The sequence below is a fragment of the Rutidosis leptorrhynchoides genome, chromosome 4 (assembly GCF_046630445.1).
Source record: "Rutidosis leptorrhynchoides isolate AG116_Rl617_1_P2 chromosome 4, CSIRO_AGI_Rlap_v1, whole genome shotgun sequence".
In the NCBI taxonomy this organism is placed as follows: Eukaryota; Viridiplantae; Streptophyta; class Magnoliopsida; order Asterales; family Asteraceae; genus Rutidosis; species Rutidosis leptorrhynchoides.
Genome location: NC_092336.1, coordinates 212,571,830 through 212,599,035, shown reverse-complemented (window position 1 = coordinate 212,599,035; position 27,206 = coordinate 212,571,830).

Below are 27,206 nucleotides of genomic sequence, written 5' to 3'. Positions count from 1 at the left end.
CATTGCAAAATCACTTGCATCGCACATTAGTTCAAATGGTAGATTCCAATTTGGTGTTATCATGATCGGCGCATTAGTTAGTTTCTCTTTAAGAATATTAAAAGATTTGATGCATTCATCTGAAAAGATGAATGGAGCATCCTTTTCTAGGAGTTTATTCATAGGAGTGGCAATTTTAGAAAAATCTTTTCTGAAACGTCTGTAAAAACCGGCATGCCCTAGAAAACTCCTAACTCCTCTAACATTGGTGGGATGTGGAAGTTTAGCAATTACATCTACTTTAGCTCTATCCACTTCAATTCCTTCTTTTGAAATTTTATGTCCAAGAACGATGCCTTCTTTAACCATGAAATGGCATTTCTCCAATTAAGTACTAGATTTGATTGTTCGCATCTAATAAGCATTCGTTCCAGATTAACTAGACATGTTTCAAATGTATCACCGAAGACTGAAAAGTCATCCATGAAAACTTCCATGCATTCTTCTATCATGTCATGAAAAATCGCCATCATACACCTTTGAAAGGTTGCAGGGGCATTACAAAGTCCAAATGGCATGCGTTTGTAAGCAAAAGTACCATAAGGGCACGTGAATGTGGTTTTCTCTTGGTCCTCGGGTGCTATTGGAATTTGAAAATATCCAGAAAATCCATCTAGAAAACAATAGTAACTATTTCCGGCTAATCTTTCCAACATTTGATCTATGAAAGGTAAGGGAAAGTGATCTTTTCTGGTGGCATCATTTAATTTTCTATAATCAATACACACACGCCATCCTGTTACAGTCCTAGTAGGAATAAGCTCATTTTTCTCATTTGTAATGACAGTCATGCCACCCTTCTTAGGCACGCATTGAACTGGGCTTACCCATGGACTATCAGAAATTGGATAAATTAGACCTGCATCTAGCAGTTTAATAATCTCTTTCTTAACTACATCTTGCATATTAGGATTTAGTCTTCGTTGGCGTTGCACATACGTTTTATGACCTTCTTCCATAAGGATTTTATGTGTGCAATACGAAGGACTTATTCCTTTAATATCATGAATTTTCCATGCAATGGCTGGTTTATGAGCTTTCAACACAGAAATGAGTTGTGATTTCTCATTTTCAGTAAGAGAAGACGATATTATTACAGGTAATTCAGATTCACCATGTAAATAAGCGTATTCCAAATGGTTTGGAAGTGGCTTTAACTCTAATTTCGGAGGTTCTTCTATCGATGATTTGTATCGATATCTGTCTTCTTCTTTTAGCATTTGAATTTCTTCTGTTGTTGGTTCATATCCATTAGCTATAAGTGTAGCTAACATTTCAGCTTCATCAATTGGTTCATTACCTTCTCCTAAAGAACATTCTCCTGTTCCTTGTAATTCTGGAAATTCTTCTAACAATTCTGCATGTGCATCTATAGTTTGAATATAATAACATGTATCATCTGCAGATTGTGGTTGTTGCATTGCTCTATCAACTGAAAAGGTAACACTCTCATCCTCTATACTTAGGGTCAATTTCTTACCGAACACGTCTATCATTGCTTTAGCCGTGTTTAAGAATGGTCTTCCTAATATGAGAGGAACTTGAGAATCTTCTTCCATGTCCAGAACAACAAAATCTACTGGAAATACTAAAGTACCAACTTTAACTAGCATGTTCTCCATTATCCCTCTAGGATATTTTATTGATCTATCGGCTAGTTGTATGCTTATTCTGGTTGGTTTCAATTCTCCAAGGTCTAGTTTAGCATATAGTGAATACGGCATTAGATTTATACTAGCACCTAAGTCTGCCAATGCTACTATTGAACTAAGACTACCCAGAAAACATGGAATTGTGAAACTTCCTGGATCAGATAGTTTTTCTGGTATCTTATTCAACAGCACTGCTGAACAATTAGCATTCATGGTAACAGCCGAGAGTTCTTCCATTTTCTTTCTATTTGAGATTAGATCTTTCAAGAATTTAGCATATCTAGGCATTCCTGAAATCACATCAATGAAAGGAAGATTTACATTTATCTGTTTAAACATATCCAAGAATTTGGATTGCTCGGCTTCAAGTTTCTCTTTCTTCATTTTACTCGAGTAAGGAAGTGGTGGTTGGTATGGTTTAACATAAGGTTTAGCCTTAACTGTGTTATCTTCATTAACCTTTTCAACTACCGGTTCTTTTTCCTTATCTTGATCAGGTTGTGGTTCATGTGGAGTAGGAATAGCTTCATCAGAAGTTACAAGTATTTCAGGTGGTTTAAGTGTTGTACCACTTCTTGTGGTAATGGCTTTAGCTGTTTCATTCTGGGGGTTAGCATTTGTATCACTAGGTAAACTTCCCGGTTTTCTTTCACCTATTAACCTTGCTAGGTTACTTACTTCTTGTTCCAGATTTTGAATAGAAGCTTGTTGATTTCTAAATGCTTGAGCATTTTGTTCATTAGTTTGTTTCTGAGATGTGAAAAACTGCGTTTGAGTTTCAACTAGCTTCGTCATCATATCTTCTAAATTCGGCTTTTTATCATCGTTTTGTTGTGGTGGTTTGTTTTGAAAATTAGGTCTTTGCTGGTTGTAAGTATTATTGGATACTTGTTGATTGCTAGGACCTTGTTGGTTGTTGTATGGAATATTTCGGTTATAATTCTGGTTTTGATTGTAAATCGGTCTTGGCGATTGATAATTATTCTGATAATTATTTCCAGGCCTTTGGTTTATGTATGAAATATTCTCTCTTTGTTCCATTGTTAATTCAATACTGAGACAATCTTTTGTCAAATGTGGTCCTCCACACTGCTCACAACTAATTCGTATTGAGTGAATGTCTTTAGTCATCTTTTCCATTCGTCTCTCGACAGCATCTATCTTTGTGGAAATGGAATCTAAGTCACGGCTAGAATCGGCTCTAGCTATTTTAGATGATCTATCGATATCTTTATCTTGGTACCACTATGAGTGGGAAGCAGTGTTATCAATAATTTTGTAAGCATCAGTTTCGGTTTTCTTCATAATAGAACCACCAGCTGCTATATCTATGTCTTTCCTTGTAGTGATGTCGCATCCTTGGTAGAATATTTGTACTATTTGATAGGTGTCTAAACCATGTTGCGGACATCCTCTTAATAACTTTCCAAATCTAGTCCACGCCTCATATAGAGTTTCATTTTGCTTCTGTGTGAACGTAACAATTTCTCCTTGAAGTCTTACGGCTTTAGATGCAGGAAAGAATTGTTTAAGAAAATTTTCAACTAAAACATCCCATGTATCAATCGCCCCTTCAGGTAACGATTCCAACCAATCTTTGGCTTCTCCCTTTAAAGTCCAGGGAAATAACATGAGATATATCTGTTCATCCTCAACTTCTCTTATTTTAAATAGTGTGCAGATCCTATTAAAGGTACGTAGATGTTCATTTGGATCTTCCTTCGGCGCACCACTAAATTGGCATTGATTAGTCACCATGTGTAGAATTTGTCCTTTGATTTCATAATCTGGCGCATTAATGTCTGGATGAGTAATTGCGTGACCTTGGCCAGTGCGTTTAGCTCTCATTCGGTCTTCCATACTTAAAGGTTCCAGATTCTCCATAATTGAATTTGTTGAATCGGAATCACTAGAGGATTCTGATTTAATGGTTCGTTCCTCAACAATCTCTGTTTGAATGATTGGTGGTTCCGGAGGAAAGTTTAGTGGTTCAGGATCTATGAATCGTCCCTGAATATTCTCCGGATTCTCAATTGTGAGGTCGGGTTCAAAAAATGGATTATCGGAAATTTGAACTGGAGTACTTGGTCGACTGGATGACGATTCTAAAGAAAAATCAACGGCAGTAATATTTGCTAAATGTCTTGATCTAGTTACAGGTGGTGAACGTACAAAAGATGGTGAACGTCTTGCTCGGTGCATTCACTGAATATCCTATTAGTTTTTAAAAGGAAAGAAAAATTATAATAAGTTATCCAATCAATAGACTTTTCTGATTTTGCCCACGTTTCGAATAGCCAAAAGATGCAGCAGAGGGGCAGGATTCGTTTGGTGTCAATATAATTGAGGACTGTTTGGCTCCAATAACCCGGTCCACGTACAAATCCAACTATTACTACGAACCAGAAAATTTTGATGTCTATCAATTTAACCACTTAAAATAAATTTTCGTAATTTTAAGAAATTTAGGTAAGAAGTAGAATAAAAATCTATGTCCTAAAACTAGAATAGCGAGAAATAAGAAAGAAAAAGAGCGCGTCGGAAAAAGGTCGAAAAAGAAAAATGGTTGAAAAATAAAAGGTGACGGAAAAATAAAAGAAACTTATAAAACTTAAAAACACTTGACTAACCTAACCTTATTACCACAACTAACTTAAAATTATAATCGCAAATTGAGATTACTAATTGGAATGATAATTGATACATAGGTAAAAGGTGTCTAAAAATATTAAAGCTTACAAGTAAAACTATATTCCAAATGGAAATAACTTAAAAAGAAACTAAAACTTAAAAAGGCGTCGCAAAATTCTAAAGTACCTAAATCTTAGTCTAAAGAAAAAGCACTTAAGGGATTTTACGGCAAGGCCTAAAAATCTAGAAATAAAAATAGCTATGGCAAAAACTAAGTTTAAAACTAAATATGAGCTAAAAATACAAATATTACGCTAAAACAATTAAAAAGGGACAAAATATAAAAATAAACAAAAAGTTGTAAAAAGTACAATTTTTATAAAAATATTATTTTTATATTATTTATTTATTAAAACTATTAATTTTATATTTTATTAAACTAATTTAACTAAATATATAAATTAAATAAAAAGAAACTTAAAATAAAACTAATTATAATAATAATAAGTAATTAGGGTTAATAATAATAATAATTAATAATTACTCCGTAATTAATGCTGATTAGGGTTCCTGTGTGGCGTGTCAGATTGTTTCCGCGAGTTGCGGTATTCCAAGCAGCAAACCCCGCGAGTCGCGGGGTTCCAAAATTCAACTCTGGTACAGTTTTAAATTTGACGCGTTTTTTTATTTTATTTTTATTTTATTTTATATTTTCTGTTTTATATTTTCTATTTATATCAAAATATTTATATAATAAAAACTTATATTTATAAACTTAAATAAAAATAGAACTACTTTATAATTTTAAAAATATCTTAAAAATAGATTTATATATATTAAATTTTTTTTTCGGTTTTTTTTATGTTTTAAATAAAAACAAAATACTTAAATAAAACTTATATAAAAATAAAGAAACTTTATAAAACTTAAATATTTAACAAAATCTTAAAAATACTTATATTTTTGTTTTTCTTTTTATATTTTCGAATATTTAAAACGTATTTTTATAAAAACGAATTTTAATAAAAGTAAACTAAAAATCTTTTTTTTTTATATTATATTAGCGTTGCGCTTCCGGCTTTTAAGCGATTCCCCGGCAGCGGCGCCAAAAATAACTTGATGTGGTAGCGGAGTGTATATAAAATAGCTTTTAAATTTTAGCAGGAAATACTATTAAATACGATACAATTTTACACAAGATATTTATTTATTTAGAGAATGGATATACTTAAACTCTGCTACAACACTTATAGGCAGTGTACCTAATCGTACAGTAGTGTAGTTTTTAGTAAGTCCGGTTCGTTCCACAGGGAAAATCTTTAAACAAAGCTTAACGCTATATTAGTTTACTTTTATAAAAATACAAATATATATATAAGTAATATTATTATTATAAAGGGGGTTTTTACCGTTTAATGACCGGTTTGTCGATTTTAAAACTTTAGTCGCAGTTAAAACCAGATGTAAAATATTAAAAATAAATACAAGACTTAAATTAAAGCGTAAAGTAAATAACGATAATGAAATTGCGAATAATAAAAGTGCTATAAAATAAACTTGCGATAATTAAAAAGTACGATAATTAAAAGTGCAATTAAATACAATAACAATAAAAATGCGATAATTAGAAGTGCAATTAAATATAAAATAAAGGAAATTAAATATGAAATAAAAGAATTATGCTTATTTAAACTTCCGTAACCATGATGTTTGACGTGTTGATTTTAGTTTTATGCCCATGGGTTAATTGTCCTTTGTCCTGGATTATTTAATATGTCCGTCTTGTTTTTGTCCATAACAGTCCATCAGTCATAATTATAAAGTGCGAGTGTCCTCGTCAAATTATTCTTATATCCGAAGTTAAATATTCCAACTAATTGGGGACTTAAACTGTAACAAGATTTTAATACTTTGTTTAATAATTACACCAGGATGTCGACTGAGTGTAACCCAAGGTTTTAATATTTTGTTATCAACTATACCAAGTGTCCTTGTACATAATTTCACCCCTGTTTTAATTATTCTAGTGGCTATTAATCCATTCCCGTGTCCGGTTAAATGAACGATTATTCGTACATATAAATACCCCACCCATCGTGTCCGATCGAGTGTATATGGTAATTTATAGGGACGCCCAATTGTAAATCTTTATATTAACATTAACAAACTATCATTTAGTTAAACAAATATAATGCCCATTAATAGCCCATAGTCTAATTTCCACAAGTGTCGTTCTTTTGTCCAAACCCCAATTATGGTACAAAGCCCAATTACCCAATTTTAGTAATTAGCCCAACATCATGATTACTTCGGATTAAATAAGCATAATAATAACTTAGCTACGAGACATTAAATTAAAAAGGTTGAACATAACTTACAATGATTAAAAATAGTGTAGCGTTACACGGACAGAATTTCGACTTACACCCTTACAACATTCGCTAACATACCCTTATTATTAGGATTTAAAATTAAAATTAAAATTAAAATATAAATATAAATATAAATATTTACGTATAGATATAGAGAGGATGGATATATGAGTCGTTAGATCATGGGTAAAATATAAAAAGTGTTAAAAATAATAATTAGATCCTAAATATACTTTTAATAAGCCTATAATTTATATAACTCATTTTCGGATCACCGTTTATGTTAAAATTATATAAGTTTAAATTTAACTTGTTTAATATCAATCGGAACATCAAACGAGTATTACAATCATTTAATATTTATTTTTAATATACTTTTATGTATATATAGATATGTTTTAAATAGTAATTATTATAATATCATATTTCATAACAACAACATTCAATATTTCAAATTATACTTCCAATTATTATTTATATATATACACATATCTATTTACAAATGGTTGTTCGTGAATCGTCGGGAATGGTCTAAAGTCAAATGAATATATGAAACAGTTCAAAATTTTTGAGACTCAACCTAACAGACTTTTCTTATCGTGTCAAAAATTTTAAATCGTATAGAGAGTTTGATTTAAAATTAATCGAAATTTTCCGGGTCATTGCAGTACATACCCATTAAAGAAATTTCGTCCCGAAATTTGAGTAAGATCGTCATGGCTAACCATAAAAATGTTTTCATGACAAATACGAGTTGATAAATAGAGTTTTATCCTTATTGATTGATATAGATAAAACGATTCGATTATGAAAACCACTATCACAAAATAGTGAAATAAGAAAATAGAGATTCGTCTTAGCTTTTGACGTAGTCGTAGTTGATTTCTGAAATTCAAGGAAATCTAAAGAAAATCTTCGTAATCTATATAAGATTTGATTCCTTGGTAATCAAGGAAATTATGATCCTCTATAATTAAATGCGGTAATCGATTGCTATGCCTGATATTTAGCTATAAATTATCCTCCTCCGTTCCATTATTTTTATCACTCCTATACTCTCTTTCTCAATTCCTACTTCCAAAGATTGTGAAAATGCTCAATCCAGTTCTGGTCCTTGACCTTATATTGACTATCGCAACAATCATCCTTCTTTTTCAACTCCCACTAGAGGAATCTGTTTACTTCTACTTCGCTCTTGGGGTAGTGGTTTTCATAATTCTTCCTTGCATGTCTTTCTATATTTATTGACATCCAAGGTTAATGATCTCTCTATTTGCTGTGATTTATACTCCTATTTATATTTTGAAGCTCTATGCTTTTGTTTTCTCTTCCCGACCTTAAGTAAAGGGATCAAAACATCTCGGTTTGTAGGTATGAAGTTCGAAGAACATAACTAAGATTATAAGCAGAAAGGAAAGGTAATAGCACGATTTGATTTGTTAATTTACCAGAATCAAGGATAGAACTATGAAGAAAATATTTTCTTGATATGTCCAGAGGTTAATTAGAATGAAAGAGTTATGTAACAGGCACATGATGATGGTATTGTCTATGAATCATCACGTTTCATTAGAAATTCAGCATGACTTACTGTAATATAATCATGTTGGTCGGGCGTCATTATATTATACTAACTCATACTTCAATTTCCAAAACTTCTCCAGAAATCATTCATAATCTAAACTCAAAGGTTATAGAATTTAGAAACTAAAAGAGTTTCCTTTATGATGTAATCCGGATAGCACGAGGAGATAGATAATTTTAGAGAAAGATATTTATGAAGGTATCTTCATAAATATCGAAGATATTTATAACGAAAGATACAATGATATCTTAGAATTTCTAAGATCGAAGGATGTTTGGAGAAGATTTTTCCACAAGTTTTAACATGAGTACGGAGCAAGATATTCTCTAAAGATTTCATCGGATACAGAATTATCTGGATTCTTTGAATATAAGATTTGGTCCTTGTATTTGTCCTCGATTTCCTTCATGGTTTGTTCAATCCGTTTTTCAGTACCAAAATTTCGATTGAGTGTTTCCAACACCCCATTCTTTATCATCAACTTTCGGCCGTTTAGACCATCTATAATTTTGCTGTTTCCTCTGCATTTAATGCTACCATATCTGAATCATCGGTTATCAATCCGAGGTGGTTTCAAGAGAATTGTGTTTTTAGATGATTAAACGCAGATGGTAATTGTGATGACCCGTCCAAATCCATTTGGACGAGTACATCATTCATCGATTTCACAGTGAGGTACTGACCTCTACATGATACGTTTTGTAAACATTGCATTCTTTTGAAAAGGCACACCATAAATGAATATCTAATTCCAAGGTTTTTGACGTCTGATGATTTCTACATAGAGAAAATCACCGTAAATAATAGTTTACAATACTACATCCGTTGACAATTGATGTGGTAGCGGAGTGTATATAAAATAGCTTTTAAATTTTAGCAGGAAATACTATTAAATACGATACAATTTTACACAAGATATTTATTTATTTAGAGAATGGATATACTTAAACCCTGCTACAACACTTATAGGCAGTGTACCTAATCGTACAGTAGTGTAGTTTTTAGTAAGTCCGGTTCGTTCCACAGGGAAAATCTTTAAACAAAGCTTAACGCTATATTAGTTTACTTTTATAAAAATACAAATATATATATAAGTAATATTATTATTATAAAGGGGGGTTTTTACCGTTTAATGACCGGTTTGTCGATTTTAAAACTTTAGTCGCAGTTAAAACCAAATGTAAAATATTAAAAATAAATACAAGACTTAAATTAAAGCGTAAAGTAAATAACGATAATGAAATTGCGAATAATAAAACTGCGATAAAATAAACTTGCGATAATTAAAAAGTACGATAATTAAAAGTGCAATTAAATACAATAACAATAAAAATACGATAATTAGAAGTGCAATTAAATATAAAATAAAGGAAATTAAATATGAAATAAAAGAATTATGCTTATTTAAACTTCCGTAACCATGATGTTTGACGTGTTGATTTTAGTTTTATGCCCATGGGTTAATTGTCCTTTGTCCTGGATTATTTAATATGTCCGTCTGGTTTTTGTCCATAACAGTCCATCAGTCATAAATATAAAGTGCGAGTGTCCTCGTCAAATTATTCTTATAACCGAAGTTAAATATTCCAACTAATTGGGGACTTAAACTGTAACAAGATTTTAATACTTTGTTTAATAATTACACCAGGATGTCGACTAAGTGTAACCCAAGGTTTTAATATTTTGTTATCAATTATACCAAGTGTCCTTGTACATAATTTCACCCCTGTTTTAATTATTCTAGTGGCTATTAATCCATTCCCGTGTCCGGTTAAATGAACGATTATTCGTACATATAAATACCCCGCCCATCGTGTCCGATCGAGTGTATATGGTAATTTATAGGGACGCCCAATTGTAAATCTTTATATTAACATTAACAAACTATCATTTAGTTAAACAGATATAAAGCCCATTAATAGCCCATAGTCTAATTTCCACAAGTGTCGTTCTTTTGACCAAACCCCAATTATGGTAGAAAGCCCAATTACCCAATTTTAGTAATTAGCCCAACATCATGATTACTTCGGATTAAATAAACATAATAATAACTTAGCTACGAGACATTAAATTAAAAAGGTTGAACATAACTTACAATGATTAAAAATAGCGTAGCGTTACACGGACAGAATTTCGACTTACACCCTTACAACATTCGCTAACATACCCTTATTATTAGGATTTAAAATTAAAATTAAAATTAAAATTAAAATATAAATATAAATATTGACGTATAGATATAGAGAGGATGGATATATGATATATTTTTACGATCAGAATGCGCGAGCTTTATGGGCAGTTTCTAAATTTGGGGCTCCGCGACTCGCGTAAATTTTGCACTGCAAACTCCGCAACTCACGGAGTTTGCTTTTACAGCTCACACAAGTTTGGAGCCTTTCTTGCCGACGGTTTATAATATATTATATAATATATAAATAATTATAAGAATTATTTAAATATTATATTATATTTATGTGCATAGTTGACTTGTAATTTTTAGTCCGTTGCGTCGAGCGTTGAGAGTTGACTCATGTCCCGGTTCCGGATTTTCGAACGTCCTTGCGTACAATTTTATATTTTGTACTTTGCGTTTTGAATCTTGTACTCTTGTAATTTCGAGACGTTTCTTATCAATAATTGGAACCTCTTTGATTGTATTTTGTACTTTTGAGCTTTTTGGACCTTTGCGTCTTCAATTCATCGAATCTGTCTTTTGTCTTCACCTTTTATTATTTAAACGAATATCACTTGTAAATAGAACAATTGCAACTAAAAGCTTGTCTTTCTTGGGGAATAATGCTATGAAATATATGTTCGTTTTTAGCATTATCAAATATTCCCACACTTGAGCGTTGCTTGTCCTCAAGCAATATTGTCTTGAAATACTAGAATCACTTCTTTATTCTTCACACTTTGTACTTCAGTGATTTCTATACGGCTGTATAAACAATGGTAGTAACGATATGGTTTACAGTCCCACATGACTATAAAAATTTAGATCCATTAAGGAAATTGGATCTTTATGAAAACATTTGATCTTTTGAAAATTAAATCTAGTTTTTACCCTAGATAAGTTTTCCGGAATAACCCTTCACCGGTGTTTGCAAAATATTTTTGTGGGTTTGGTGGGTTTCAGATTTGAAAATTTTAGCTCAAAACTTATGGTTTTGTGTCACCCACTTGCTAACCTTGTATTTGGAAAGCAACACGTCCAGTTTACTTGTCCCGTATATTACCTTTCGGTAAACTACCGTCCGGTTGTAAAGGAAAGCGTTGAACAAGCAACTGTTAAGGCAATGTCCCCTGACATGCTTTTAATTATGGTCTATAACGTGTCAGACGCAATTACTATCCTTGGTAGGAGCAATAGTAAAGCTCACCCTTATAATTTGTAGGTTTGGCACAAGGTCCTGTCTTTGACCATGCTATGCAACCACCGTTCTTACGGTTGACACCCGATTTGGTTCAGGTGATCTAATGAATTCCAGGTGAATTCCTAGGATTTTACGTTCAATGGTAATGAACGCATTGAAAATGGGTTTTTAGGAAACAAATCGGTTTGTAATTTTGATCAAAATATTTTCTTGTTCAGGCTCGAGTTTAGATATCATTGAATTCCATGAGTTTGTAATTCTCAATCTTTAAGGTCAATCTCAAGGATTGAGTAATATCAGGCTTAAAAGCTGATTTTTGATCTTTTAAGGAGATTATCCTTTCTGGGGATCTGATTCATTAGTCTTATCCAGCTAATTTGCATGGTGCCCCCCATTGTACGAGATAAATCCTTCTCATGGTTAGGATAAATCTGACCACTTGGCGACCCTATTTAATGCTGAGGTCCGTGGATTTCCTGCTGATTTTAGTGATGACTTTTCTAGATCTTTCGTCAACCTACAGCTGGTCTGGACGACAACTTCCTGACCTAAATCAAGAAGTGCGTTTCTTTTTCGGAAGACTTTACTTCCTTTTAATGATGGGATTGATTCATCGTGTAGATCCATCATTCTTACAGTAAATCAGGTAAAATTTTTAATTTAGTCCAAAGCAAAAGTATTTTCAGTTATTTGTACAAAAATATGTGACATATGTTTTGAATAACTTGGAGAATTTTCCCACACTTGGCTTTTATTTTCCTTTTTATTGTCCTCTATTCCATTTTAAATGAATTTTAACATTTTAGTTTGTTTCTCAATTTATGTCCTTTCCGAGGTAACAATAATTTCGGTGTTAAAACCTAGTTTTATCATTCATAAATATGTATAAACATGATTTTGAGTTCATTTAATTGAAAATTTTGAAAAATTTTACTAGAATTGGGTAGTCAGTATATAAGACTAGGGCTGTTCTTTATTATCAGAGAGCACTAGATTCTAATACAACTACTGCTTTACTAGTATTTCTAATGGTAACCAAGTGTATAAAGTAAAAATTTTAAAATCCAAAAGAATTTAACCCCTTCCCACACTTAAGATCTTGCAATGCCCTCATTTGCAAGAAATCAGTAACAATTTAAATTATTGAGGGTGATTTGTGTGAAAATGATTAAATTTTACCAAAGTTTCCAAACATATTTGTGTTTGCTTGCTGAATGATAAATGGTGCATATCATTTGTTCATTCCGTCTTGTTGTTATTTCACATATATTTTGCATCTTGTCGTCAAAATTAGTTGCTTTTACTGAACTTAATGCCAATCTTTGAAAATACGTTGTTTTACCCTGTTGTGTACATAAGATAAACTGCAAACCATAGGTGTTCCATGCATAACCATAGGTGCTATAAAATGCTTCGGCTGGGTTATACGTAGGATACGGTGGTTGAATCTCTATAGACCAGGGAGGGAATATGGGTTTTGGAGTAGGAATATAGTTTCTACCTATATGTTGGCAATAAGCTATGATTTGGTTTTGATGAACTTGCCAATCTTCAAATGCTCTTTGTCTAGCATTTTCGTACTCCTGTGAAGCTATAAACCTTTGCATTTCTTGCATTTCATTTCCCCCTCCTACATTACCTTGCTGCTGGTTTCTCTCAACCTGTGGATGTCTACCATGGTATTGTACTGCGGCGTTATTTCGCCTCTTCAAAACTTTCGCACCATGGTATACATTTAAACCTATAGTATCGCGGGGTTCTGGTTCTTCGACTAATAATCCCCCCGACTTATATCCACACCGAGATATTCAGCAATCAAAGTAATAAATATACCACCTCCTATTATGCTATGCGGTCTCATCCCCCTAACCATAGCTGATAAATAATAACCCACACAATAAGGTATACTTACAGCGCTTTGTGGGTCTCGAATACACATATAGTAAAACAAATCCTGTTCATTTACCTTTTCCTTGTTCTTACCTCTTTGTGTAATCGAATTAGCTAAAAACCTATGAATTACTCTTAATTCAGCTCTATCTATATCCAAATAAGAGTAATTTCCCCCTTTGAATCGGTGATGGCTTGTCATTTGATTCCATACACCATGTGTATCAAAATTTTCATCTATCTTTCTACCATTTAGTATCAACCCTCTACAATCGGCAGATGCTAACTCCTCAGGCGTATATATGCGTAAAGCCTGAGCCATGTCTAGTAAAGACATGTGGCGCATCGAACCTCCTAACAAAAATCTAATAAAAGATCGATCGGTTAAACTAGCTACCCGATCATTTAATTCTATACAACTATTCTTCACACCATAATTTATATACAGGTCTACGCATGGTGAATAAACGTACCCAGTCGTTAAAAGTAGAATTACCATACCTCTGTGCAAGTAATTCCCTAATTGGCCCGGCCAATTCTACAGCTTCTAATGGTCCCCATTCTATGACCCTAGGTACCTCAACAACTTTAGAATGAAGAGTATGCAAACCCCTTTGGTATTTTGGATAATCTATCCAAAGTTTATCAAATCTCAGGTTCGGGTGCAAATCTTCCAAGTGCATATCAGAAAATGTCATGACTGGATGAGGTATATCTTGCTTGTAGTAGTTATCCACCTCCTGTTGTTCCGCATTCTCAGCAGGAGCATTGCGAGCTTGGGATGAAGATTCACCCCTTTCAGTCTGGAAAACACATCAAACACAATTTTTGTGCATCCAAATATGCATTAGTGTCAGCAAAATCATCAATCAAAATAATTACAATGACATGATCAATTTATATCAAACTTAAGCTCATTTTCATATTTTCATCAAATCTACACTTTTTCAAATAAGCATATACGAAAATGTTCGCCAAGTTCATAAGCATTCAACTCAAATAACATGTTAAAATAATCATCACTAGCAATTAAACAAGTTTCAAATGGCATTATCTCTCAAAAATCAAGTTCATGAATTTTTAGACTTGAAAAAGTCCACTTTAATTCTCAAAATCATGTTTAGGCTCAAAGTTTGGATCATTTAACTACCTAAACATGTTACACTACTTAATTTAGCAACAATTCATGACAAAAATTGGCCATAACCTGTTTATATCAAAAAGTCCCAAATTGCTCAAGAACACAAACCCTAGATTACTCAAAATTTGAAGTTTAAGGCTTCTAATCATGTTAAATAGCATCAATCTAGGTTATACAAGAATAATACATAAACAATTTAAGCATAATTACACTAAAATTTATCAAAATCAAATTGAAAAAATTGCTCAAGAACACTAATTTTCAGATTAAATGGTGTTTAGGTGTAGAAATTTACCGTTTTTCTTGAGTAATTCCTTGATAGCATCCTTCTCAACATGATTTTAGTAAAAGATTTGATGATTAACGGTCAAAAATTGTGAATTTGGGGGTATTTTTTCGGGTTTTTACGGGTTATTTTCGCAGTATTTTTCTGTGTTGTGGGTTGGGGACTGATCAGTTCTGCGTTTTTATTTTTTTCTGATTTTTGGTCCCTCCGCGAGTCGCGGGGTTTTTACCCTTCAAACTCCGCGAGTCGCGGAGTTTGTTAATTTTTTTTTATTTATTTATATCTTATACTAATTAAAACAATTAAGTAATTAATTTTAAAATTTTGTTTCACTTGTTATTTAGGACGAGGTCGTTTCGGATCGATGTCCTAGTCCGTCCCTCGACAAAATTTTAAAATTTGTCTTTTTGTAGCGTTTGTTTTAAAAGCTAAGATTTTTGGTTTTTTAATGTTTTTGGCATACTTTAATTCAATAAGATTAAAAATAATGATAATAAAAGTTCTCGTCCCTCCCTTGGGTAAAGCAATTTCGGTTCAAAGACCTAGTCTTCAACTTACGACGAATTTTAAAAATCATATTTTTAACTTAATGAGATAAAGTAAATTTTTGTTTTTAAATTCACACAATTTAAATATAAAATTCAAAATTAATATTAAAAATTCACACCAAACTTTAAAATTTGAAATGCATAAAATTAAAAATTCATATTTTTAAAAATTAAAAATTCACACCAAACTTAATTTAAAAATTCATATTATAAATTCACACCAAACTTATATAAAATTTTCAAATATTTACAATTTTAAATATATTGTTTTTACAAAGTTTACAATATTAATTTAAGATTTATATATTAATTTTAAAAACATGGTAAAAATAAAATTAAAAATCTTTTTGGCTTTTTATCCCACTTTAATCAATCAAATATTATCAAAAATATGCGCCCCTCTTTTCGGTAAAGTAATTTCGGTTCCAAGACCTAATTTAACTCATGACGAATTTTTGAAATATTTTGGGTTGATTGATTAAAGATATTTATACCTTAAGAATAAACGTTAAATTTCGCAGTGATGTAATAAAATTTTGAATGATATCAATAATTTCGGTCGCCAAACCTAATTTTATTCAATACCAATTTAATACTTTATAGCGAACAAATTAGCGTTTATTATCAAAAGGTTAAAAATAAAAATAAAAAAAATAAAAACTGTACAGACTTACCTGTGAGATAGTATTCTTAGTTATATGATCTATCCCATTCATAAGATAGTCGGTTTAATTGGTTTTCCATGGCTACATAGGCGTAACCTCGAGCATTCAGTGTTTTTTCTTCTAAACATATGAACGGTCCGTCTCTGCATAAAGTAACAAATTCGGTATTTGAATAGGTTTGATTATTTGAACATTTACCTCCATGTGACCATTTTCCGCATTTGTGACATCTTTCTAGGTGTCGTGCTCTTCTTTTCGCTGCGGATTTTGATTTTCCTTTACCAAATTGTAGCTTATTATCTTCGCATCTGGATTCTTTTCTAACTCCGTCCAATCTTTCTCTGATTACTGATACTATTTCACTCGGAAGTGTGTCATTATTACGTTTAGTGATCAAAGCGTGTAGCATTAGACCATGGTTTAGTTCACAGGCAGTCTTCATTTCCTAAAAAAAATAAAAATTCAGAATGGGGGGAGAAGACTAGTTCTTTAGGGTCTGCTAGGGAAAGACCATTCGGGTTCCATTTTCGAGAACTACACGAAAACAGATAATCTAACTCTAACAGAAATACATATTATCCTTTAAAGACTTGATTCTCCCCACACTTAGTTAGCTGTGGTGTCGAAATTGTGATTAACTTCGTTGTCGACTTCCATCGGACTATCTATGTAGTGTTTAACTCTGTGACCATTAACTTTAAATTCAATCCCATTTGAATTTATCAATTCTACTGTTCCGTATGGAAAAACTCTTTTAACTATGAATGGTCCCGACCATCTTGATTTCAATTTTCCAGGAAATAGCTTGAATCGTGAATTGAAAAGAAGAACTCTGTCTCCTTCCTTAAATTCTTTTGAACTTCTGATTCTTTTATCATGCCATTTCTTCGTTCTTTCCTTATAGATTAACGAATTTTCGTATGCTTCATGTCTTAATTCTTCTAATTCATTTAGTTGACTTAATCGTAGACGTCCGGCTTCATGTAAATCAAGATTACGTGTCTTCAAAGCCCAAAATGCTTTGTGTTCAATTTCTACTGGAAGATGACATGCTTTTCCGTAGACGAGTTTAAAAGGTGTGGTTCCAATTGGAGTTTTGTAGGCTGTTCTAAAAGCCCAGAGTGCATCCTCCAATTTAATGGACCATTCCTTCGGATTTGATCCTACGGTTTTCTCTAGAATACGTTTTAAAGCTCGGTTGGTATTTTCAACTTGTCCACTTGTTTGTGGATGATATGCGGTGGAGATTTTATGAGTTACTCCATATCTTTTAAGAACTTTCTCAAGTTGATTATTACAGAAATGAGTACCCCGATCACTTATTAAAGCTTTCGGTGTTCCAAACCTTGCAAAAAGACGTTTTAAAAAGTTGACTACAACTCGTGCATCGTTAGTTGGGAGAGCTTGTGCTTCCGCCCATTTAGATACATAATCAATGGCTACGGGTATATATAGATTATTATGAGATTTTGGAAATGGACCCATAAAGTCAATACCCCAAATGTCAAATACTTCACATACTTGTATGACATTTTGTGGCATTTCATCACGTTGACTTATTTTTCCGGCCCTTTGACAAGCATCACAGGATTTGCAAAGAAGGTGTGCGCCTTTGTAAATTGTAGGCCAATAGAATCTAGCATCATAAACTTTTCTTGCTGTTAGTTGAGGCCCATAATGCCCTCCTGTTGGTCCTGTGTGACAATGGTTTAAAATTTTACTAGCTTCATCTCCAAATACACATCGGCGTATTATTCCATCGGGACAACTTTTAAACAGATGTGGATCTTCCCAAAAATAGTGTTTTATATCACTGAAGAATTTCTTTCGTTTTTGGTACGATAATCCTTTTTCAAGGAATCCACATACTAAATAGTTTGCATAGTCTGCAAACCATGGGATTTCATTATAATCTATCTTCAATAGATATTCATCAGGAAAGTTATCTTGTATGGCTGATTCATTTAGAACTTCTAATTCGGGATTTTCAAGACGAGAAAGATGATCAGCGGCGAGATTTTCTGCTCCTCTTTTATCTCGGATTTCAATATCAAACTCTTGTAAGAGTAAGATCTAACGGATTAATCTTGGTTTAGCATCTTGTTTCGAAAATAGGTATCTAAGAGCAGAATGGTCGGTATAAACCACCGTTTTTGCTAGAACGAGATATGATCGAAATTTGTCAAAAGCAAAGACAATAGCAAGGAGTTCTTTTTCAGTAGTTGTATAGTTCGTTTGTGCTCCTTGTAACGTCTTACTAGCATAATATATAGGTTGAAATCGTTTTTCAATCCTTTGTCCTAAAACGGCTCCCATTGCAAAATCACTTGCATCGCACATTAGTTCAAATGGTAGATTCCAATTTGGTGTTATCATGATCGGCGCATTAGTTAGTTTCTCTTTAAGAATATTAAAAGATTTGATGCATTCATCTGAAAAGATGAATGGAGCATCCTTTTCTAGGAGTTTATTCATAGGAGTGGCAATTTTAGAAAAATCTTTTCTGAAACGTCTGTAAAAACTGGCATGCCCTAGAAAACTCCTAACTCCTCTAACATTGGTGGGATGTGGAAGTTTAGCAATTACATCTACTTTAGCTCTATCCACTTCAATTCCTTCTTTTGAAATTTTATGTCCAAGAACGATGCCTTCTTTAACCATGAAATGGCATTTCTCCCAATTAAGTACTAGATTTGATTGTTCGCATCTAATAAGCATTCGTTCCAGATTAACTAGACATGTTTCAAATGTATCACCGAAGACTGAAAAGTCATCCATGAAAACTTCCATGCATTCTTCTATCATGTCATGAAAAATCGCCATCATACACCTTTGAAAGGTTGCAGGGGCATTACAAAGTCCAAATGGCATGCGTTTGTAAGCAAAAGTACCATAAGGGCACGTGAATGTGGTTTTCTCTTGGTCCTCGGGTGCTATTGGAATTTGAAAATATCCGGAAAATCCATCTAGAAAACAATAGTAACTATTTCCGGCTAATCTTTCCAACATTTGATCTATGAAAGGTAAGGGAAAGTGATCTTTTCTGGTGGCATCATTTAATTTTCTATAATCAATACACACACGCCATCCTGTTACAGTCCTAGTAGGAATAAGCTCATTTTTCTCATTTGTAATGACAGTCATGCCACCCTTCTTAGGCACGCATTGAACTGGGCTTACCCATGGACTATCAGAAATTGGATAAATTAGACCTGCATCTAGCAGTTTAATAATCTCTTTCTTAACTACATCTTGCATATTAGGATTTAGTCTTCGTTGGCGTTGCACATACGTTTTATGACCTTCTTCCATAAGGATTTTATGTGTGCAATACGAAGGACTTATTCCTTTAATATCATGAATTTTCCATGCAATGGCTGGTTTATGAGCTTTCAACACAGAAATGAGTTGTGATTTCTCATTTTCAGTAAGAGAAGACGATATTATTACAGGTAATTCAGATTCACCATGTAAATAAGCGTATTCCAAATGGTTTGGAAGTGGCTTTAACTCTAATTTCGGAGGTTCTTCTATCGATGATTTGTATCGATATCTGTCTTCTTCTTTTAGCATTTGAATTTCTTCTGTTGTTGGTTCATATCCATTAGCTATAAGTGTAGCTAACATTTCAACTTCATCAATTGGTTCATTACCTTCTCCTAAAGAACATTCTCCTGTTCCTTGTAATTCTGGAAATTCTTCTAACAATTCTGCATGTGCATCTATAGTTTGAATATAATAACATGTATCATCTGCAGATTGTGGTTGTTGCATTGCTCTATCAACTGAAAAGGTAACACTCTCATCCTCTATACTTAGGGTCAATTTCTTACCGAACACGTCTATCATTGCTTTAGCCGTGTTTAAGAATGGTCTTCCTAATATGAGAGGAACTTGAGAATCTTCTTCCATGTCCAGAACAACAAAATCTACTGGAAATACTAAAGTACCAACTTTAACTAGCATGTTCTCCATTATCCCTCTAGGATATTTTATTGATCTATCGGCTAGTTGTATGCTTATTCTGGTTGGTTTCAATTCTCCAAGGTCTAGTTTAGCGTATAGTGAATACGGCATTATATTTATACTAGCACCTAAGTCTGCCAATGCTACTATTGAACTAAGACTACCCAGAAAACATGGAATTGTGAAACTTCCTGGATCAGATAGTTTTTCTAGTATCTTATTCAACAGCACTGCTGAACAATTAGCATTCATGGTAACAGCCGAGAGTTCTTCCATTTTCTTTATATTTGAGATTAGATCTTTCAAGAATTTAGCATATCTAGGCATTCCTGAAATCACATCAATGAAAGGAAGATTTACATTTATCTGTTTAAACATATCCAAGAATTTGGATTGCTCGGCTTCAAGTTTCTCTTTCTTCATTTTACTCGGGTAAGGAAGTGGTGGTTGGTATGGTTTAACATAAGGTTTAGCCTTAACTGTGTTATCTTCATTAACCTTTTCAACTACCGGTTCTTTTTCCTTATCTTGATCAGGTTGTGGTTCATGTGGAGTAGGAATAGCTTCATCAGAAGTTACAAGTATTTCAGGTGGTTTAAGTGTTGTACCACTTCTTGTGGTAATGGCTTTAGCTGTTTCATTCTGGGGGTTAGCATTTGTATCACTAGGTAAACTTCCCGGTTTTCTTTCACCTATTAACCTTGCTAGGTTACTTACTTCTTGTTCCAGATTTTGAATAGAAGCTTGTTGATTTCTAAATGCTTGAGCATTTTGTTCATTAGTTTGTTTCTGAGATGTGAAAAACTGCGTTTGAGTTTCAACTAGCTTCGTCATCATATCTTCTAAATTCGGCTTTTTATCATCGTTTTGTTGTGGTGGTTTGTTTTGAAAATTAGGTCTTTGCTGGTTGTAAGTATTATTGGATACTTGTTGATTGCTAGGACCTTGTTGGTTGTTGTATGGAATATTTCGGTTATAATTCTGGTTTTGATTGTAAATCGGTCTTGGCGGTTGATAATTATTCTGATAATTATTTCCAGGCCTTTGGTTTATGTATGAAATATTCTCTCTTTGTTCCATTGTTAATTCAATACTGAGACAATCTTTTGTCAAATGTGGTCCTCCACACTGCTCACAACTAATTCGTATTGAGTGAATGTCTTTAGTCATCTTTTCCATTCGTCTCTCGACAGCATCTATCTTTGTGGAAATGGAATCTAAGTCACGACTAGAATCGGCTCTAGCTATTTTAGATGATCTAACGATATCTTTTTCTTGGTGCCACTATGAGTGGGAAGCAGTGTTATCAATAATTTTGTAAGCATCAGTTTCGGTTTTCTTCATAATAGAACCACCAGCTGCTATATCTATGTCTTTCCTTGTAGTGATGTCGCATCCTTGATAGAATATTTGTACTATTTGATAGGTGTCTAAACCATGTTGCGGACATCCTCTTAATAACTTTCCAAATCTAGTCCACGCCTCATATAGAGTTTCATTTTGCTTCTGTGTGAACGTAACAATTTCTCCTTGAAGTCTTACGGCTTTAGATGCAGGAAAGAATTGTTTAAGAAAATTTTCAACTAAAACATCCCATGTATCAATCGCCCCTTCAGGTAACGATTCCAACCAATCTTTGGCTTCTCCCTTTAAAGTCCAGGGAAATAACATGAGATATATCTGTTCATCCTCAACTTCTCTTATTTTAAATAGTGTGCAGATCCTATTAAAGGTACGTAGATGTTCATTTGGATCTTCCTTCGGCGCACCACTAAATTGGCATTGATTAGTCACCATGTGTAGAATTTGTCCTTTGATTTCATAATCTGGCGCATTAATGTCTGGATGAGTAATTGCGTGACCTTGGCCAGTGCGTTTAGCTCTCATTCGGTCTTCCATACTTAAAGGTTCCAGGTTCTCCATAATTGAATTTGTTGAATCGGAATCACTAGAGGATTCTGATTTAATGGTTCGTTCCTCAACAATCTCTGTTTGAATGATTGGTGGTTCCGGAGGAAAGTTTAGTGGTTCAGGATCTATGAATCGTCCCTGAATATTCTCCGGATTCTCAATTGTGAGGTCGGGTTCAAAAAATGGATTATCGGAAATTTGAACTGGAGTACTTGGTCGACTGGATGACGATTCTAAAGAAAAATCAACGGCAGTAATATTTGCTAAATGTCTTGATCTAGTTACAGGTGGTGAACGTACAAAAGATGGTGAACGTCTTGCTCGGTGCATTCACTGAATATCCTATTAGTTTTTAAAAGGAAAGAAAAATTATAATAAGTTATCCAATCAATAGACTTTTCTGATTTTGCCCACGTTTCGAATAGCCAAAAGATGCAGCAGAGGGGCAGGATTCGTTTGGTGTCAATATAATTGAGGACTGTTTGGCTCCAATAACCCGGTCCACGTACAAATCCAACTATTACTACGAACCAGAAAATTTTGATGTCTATCAATTTAACCACTTAAAATAAATTTTCGTAATTTTAAGAAATTTAGGTAAGAAGTAGAATAAAAATCTATGTCCTAAAACTAGAATAGCGAGAAATAAGAAAGAAAAAGAGCGCGTCGGAAAAAGGTCGAAAAAGAAAAATGGTTGAAAAATAAAAGGTGACGGAAAAATAAAAGAAACTTATAAAACTTAAAAACACTTGACTAACCTAACCTTATTACCACAACTAACTTAAAATTATAATCGCAAATTGAGATTACTAATTGGAATGATAATTGATACATAGGTAAAAGGTGTCTAAAAATATTAAAGCTTACAAGTAAAACTATATTCCAAATGGAAATAACTTAAAAAGAAACTAAAACTTAAAAAGGCGTCGCAAAATTCTAAAGTACCTAAATCTTAGTCTAAAGAAAAAGCACTTAAGGGATTTTACGGCAAGGCCTAAAAATCTAGAAATAAAAATAGCTATGGCAAAAACTAAGTTTAAAACTAAATATAAGCTAAAAATACAAATATTACGCTAAAACAATTAAAAAGGGACAAAATATAAAAATAAACAAAAAGTTATAAAAAGTACAATTTTTATAAAAATATTATTTTTATATTATTTATTTATTAAAACTATTAATTTTATATTTTATTAAACTAATTTAACTAAATATATAAATTAAATAAAAAGAAACTTAAAATAAAACTAATTATAATAATAATAAGTAATTAGGGTTAATAATAATAATAATTAATAATTACTCCGTAATTAATGCTGATTAGGATTCCTGTGTGGCGTGTCAGATTGTTTCCGCGAGTTGCGGTATTCCAAGCAGCAAACCCCGCGAGTCGCGGGGTTTCAAAATTCAACTCTGGTACAGTTTTAAATTTGACGCGTTTTTTTATTTTATTTTTATTTTATTTTATATTTTCTGTTTTATATTTTCTATTTATATCAAAATATTTATATAATAAAAACTTATATTTATAAACTTAAATAAAAATAGAACTACTTTATAATTTTAAAAATATCTTAAAAATAGATTTATATATATTAAATTTTTTTTTCGGTTTTTTTTATGTTTTAAATAAAAACAAAATACTTAAATAAAACTTATATAAAAATAAAGAAACTTTATAAAACTTAAATATTTAACAAAATCTTAAAAATACTTATATTTTTGTTTTTCTTTTTATATTTTCGAATATTTAAAACGTATTTTTATAAAAACGAATTTTAATAAAAGTAAACTAAAAATCTTTTTTTTTTATATTATATTAGCGTTGCGCTTCCGGCTTTTAAGCGATTCCCCGGCAGCGGCGCCAAAAATAACTTGATGTGGTAGCGGAGTGTATATAAAATAGCTTTTAAATTTTAGCAGGAAATACTATTAAATACGATACAATTTTACACAAGATATTTATTTATTTAGAGAATGGATATACTTAAACTCTGCTACAACACTTATAGGCAGTGTACCTAATCGTACAGTAGTGTAGTTTTTAGTAAGTCCGGTTCGTTCCACAGGGAAAATCTTTAAACAAAGCTTAACGCTATATTAGTTTACTTTTATAAAAATACAAATATATATATAAGTAATATTATTATTATAAAGGGGGGTTTTTACCGTTTAATGACCGGTTTGTCGATTTTAAAACTTTAGTCGCAGTTAAAACCAAATGTAAAATATTAAAAATAAATACAAGACTTAAATTAAAGCGTAAAGTATATAACGATAATGAAATTGCGAATAATAAAAGTGCTATAAAATAAACTTGCGATAATTAAAAAGTACGATAATTAAAAGTGCAATTAAATACAATAACAATAAAAATGCGATAATTAGAAGTGCAATTAAATATAAAATAAAGGAAATTAAATATGAAATAAAAGAATTATGCTTATTTAAACTTCCGTAACCATGATGTTTGACGTGTTGATTTTAGTTTTATGCCCATGGGTTAATTGTCCTTTGTCCTGGATTATTTAATATGTCCGTCTTGTTTTTGTCCATAACAGTCCATCAGTCATAATTATAAAGTGCGAGTGTCCTCGTCAAATTATTCTTATATCCGAAGTTAAACTGTAACAAGATTTTAATACTTTGTTTAATAATTACACCAGGATGTCGACTGAGTGTAACCCAAAGTTTTAATATTTTGTTATCAACTATACCAAGTGTCCTTGTACATAATTTCACCCCTGTTTTAATTATTCTAGTGGCTATTAATCCATTCCCGTGTCCGGTTAAATGAACGATTATTCGTACATATAAATACCCCACCCATCGTGTCCGATCGAGTGTATATGGTAATTTATAGGGACGCCCAATTGTAAATCTTTATATTAACATTAACAAACTATCATTTAGTTAAACAAATATAAAGCCCATTAATAGCCCATAGTCTAATTTCCACAAGTGTCGTTCTTTTGTCCAAACCCCAATTATGGTACAAAGCCCAATTACCCAATTTTAGTAATTAGCCCAACATCATGATTACTTCGGATTAAATAAGCATAATAATAACTTAGCTACGAGACATTAAATTAAAAAGGTTGAACATAACTTACAATGATTAAAAATAGCGTAGCGTTACACGGACAGAATTTCGACTTACACCCTTACAACATTCGCTAACATACCCTTATTATTAGGATTTAAAATTAAAATTAAAATTAAAATATAAATATAAATATAAATATTTACGTATAGATATAGAGAGGATGGATATATGAGTCGTTAGATCATGGGTAAAATATAAAAAGTGTTAAAAATAATAATTAGATCCTAAATATACTTTTAATAAGCCTATAATTTATATAACTCATTTTCGGATCACCGTTTATGTTAAAATTATATAAGTTTAAATTTAACTTGTTTAATATCAATCGGAACATCAAACGAGTATTACAATCATTTAATATTTATTTTTAATATACTTTTATGTATATATAGATATGTTTTAAATAGTAATTATTATAATATCATATTTCATAACAACAACATTCAATATTTCAAATTATACTTCCAATTATTATTTATATATATACACATATCTATTTACAAATGGTTGTTCGTGAATCGTCGGGAATGGTCTAAAGTCAAATGAATATATGAAACAGTTCAAAATTTTTGAGACTCAACCTAACAGACTTTTCTTATCGTGTCAAAAATTTTAAATCGTATAGAGAGTTTGATTTAAAATTAATCGAAATTTTCCGGGTCATTGTAGTACATACCCATTAAAGAAATTTCGTCCCGAAATTTGAGTAAGATCGTCATGGCTAACCATAAAAATGTTTTCATGACAAATACGAGTTGATAAATAGAGTTTTATCCTTATTGATTGATATAGATAAAACGATTCGATTATGAAAACCACTATCACAAAATAGTGAAATAAGAAAATAGAGATTCGTCTTAGCTTTTGACGTAGTCGTAGTTGATTTCTGAAATTCAAGGAAATCTAAAGAAAATCTTCGTAATCTATATAAGATTTGATTCCTTGGTAATCAAGGAAATTATGATCCTCTATAATTAAATGCGGTAATCGATTGCTATGCCTGATATTTAGCTATAAATTATCCTCCTCCGTTCCATTATTTTTATCACTCCTATACTCTCTTTCTCAATTCCTACTTCCAAAGATTGTGAAAATGCTCAATCCAGTTCTGGTCCTTGACCTTATATTGACTATCGCAACAATCATCCTTCTTTTTCAACTCCCACTAGAGGAATCTGTTTACTTCTACTTCGCTCTTGGGGTAGTGGTTTTCATAATTCTTCCTTGCATGTCTTTCTATATTTATTGACATCCAAGGTTAATGATCTCTCTATTTGCTGTGATTTATACTCCTATTTATATTTTGAAGCTCTATGCTTTTGTTTTCTCTTCCCGACCTTAAGTAAAGGGATCAAAACATCTCGGTTTGTAGGTATGAAGTTTGAAGAACATAACTAAGATTATAAGCAGAAAGGAAAGGTAATAGCACGATTTGATTTGTTAATTTACCAGAATCAAGGATAGAACTATGAAGAAAATATTTTCTTGATATGTCCAGAGGTTAATTAGAATGAAAGAGTTATGTAACAGGCACATGATGATGGTATTGTCTATGAATCATCACGTTTCATTAGAAATTCAGCATGACTTACTGTAATATAATCATGTTGGTCGGGCGTCATTATATTATACTAACTCATACTTCAATTTCCAAAACTTCTCCAGAAATCATTCATAATCTAAACTCAAAGGTTATAGAATTTAGAAACTAAAAGAGTTTCCTTTATGATGTAATCCGGATAGCACGAGGAGATAGATAATTTTAGAGAAAGATATTTATGAAGGTATCTTCATAAATATCGAAGATATTTATAACGAAAGATACAATGATATCTTAGAATTTCTAAGATCGAAGGATGTTTGGAGAAGATTTTTCCACAAGTTTTAACATGAGTACGGAGCAAGATATTCTCTAAAGATTTCATCGGATACAGAATTATCTGGATTCTTTGAATATAAGATTTGGTCCTTGTATTTGTCCTCGATTTCCTTCATGGTTTGTTCAATCCGTTTTTCAGTACCAAAATTTCGATTGAGTGT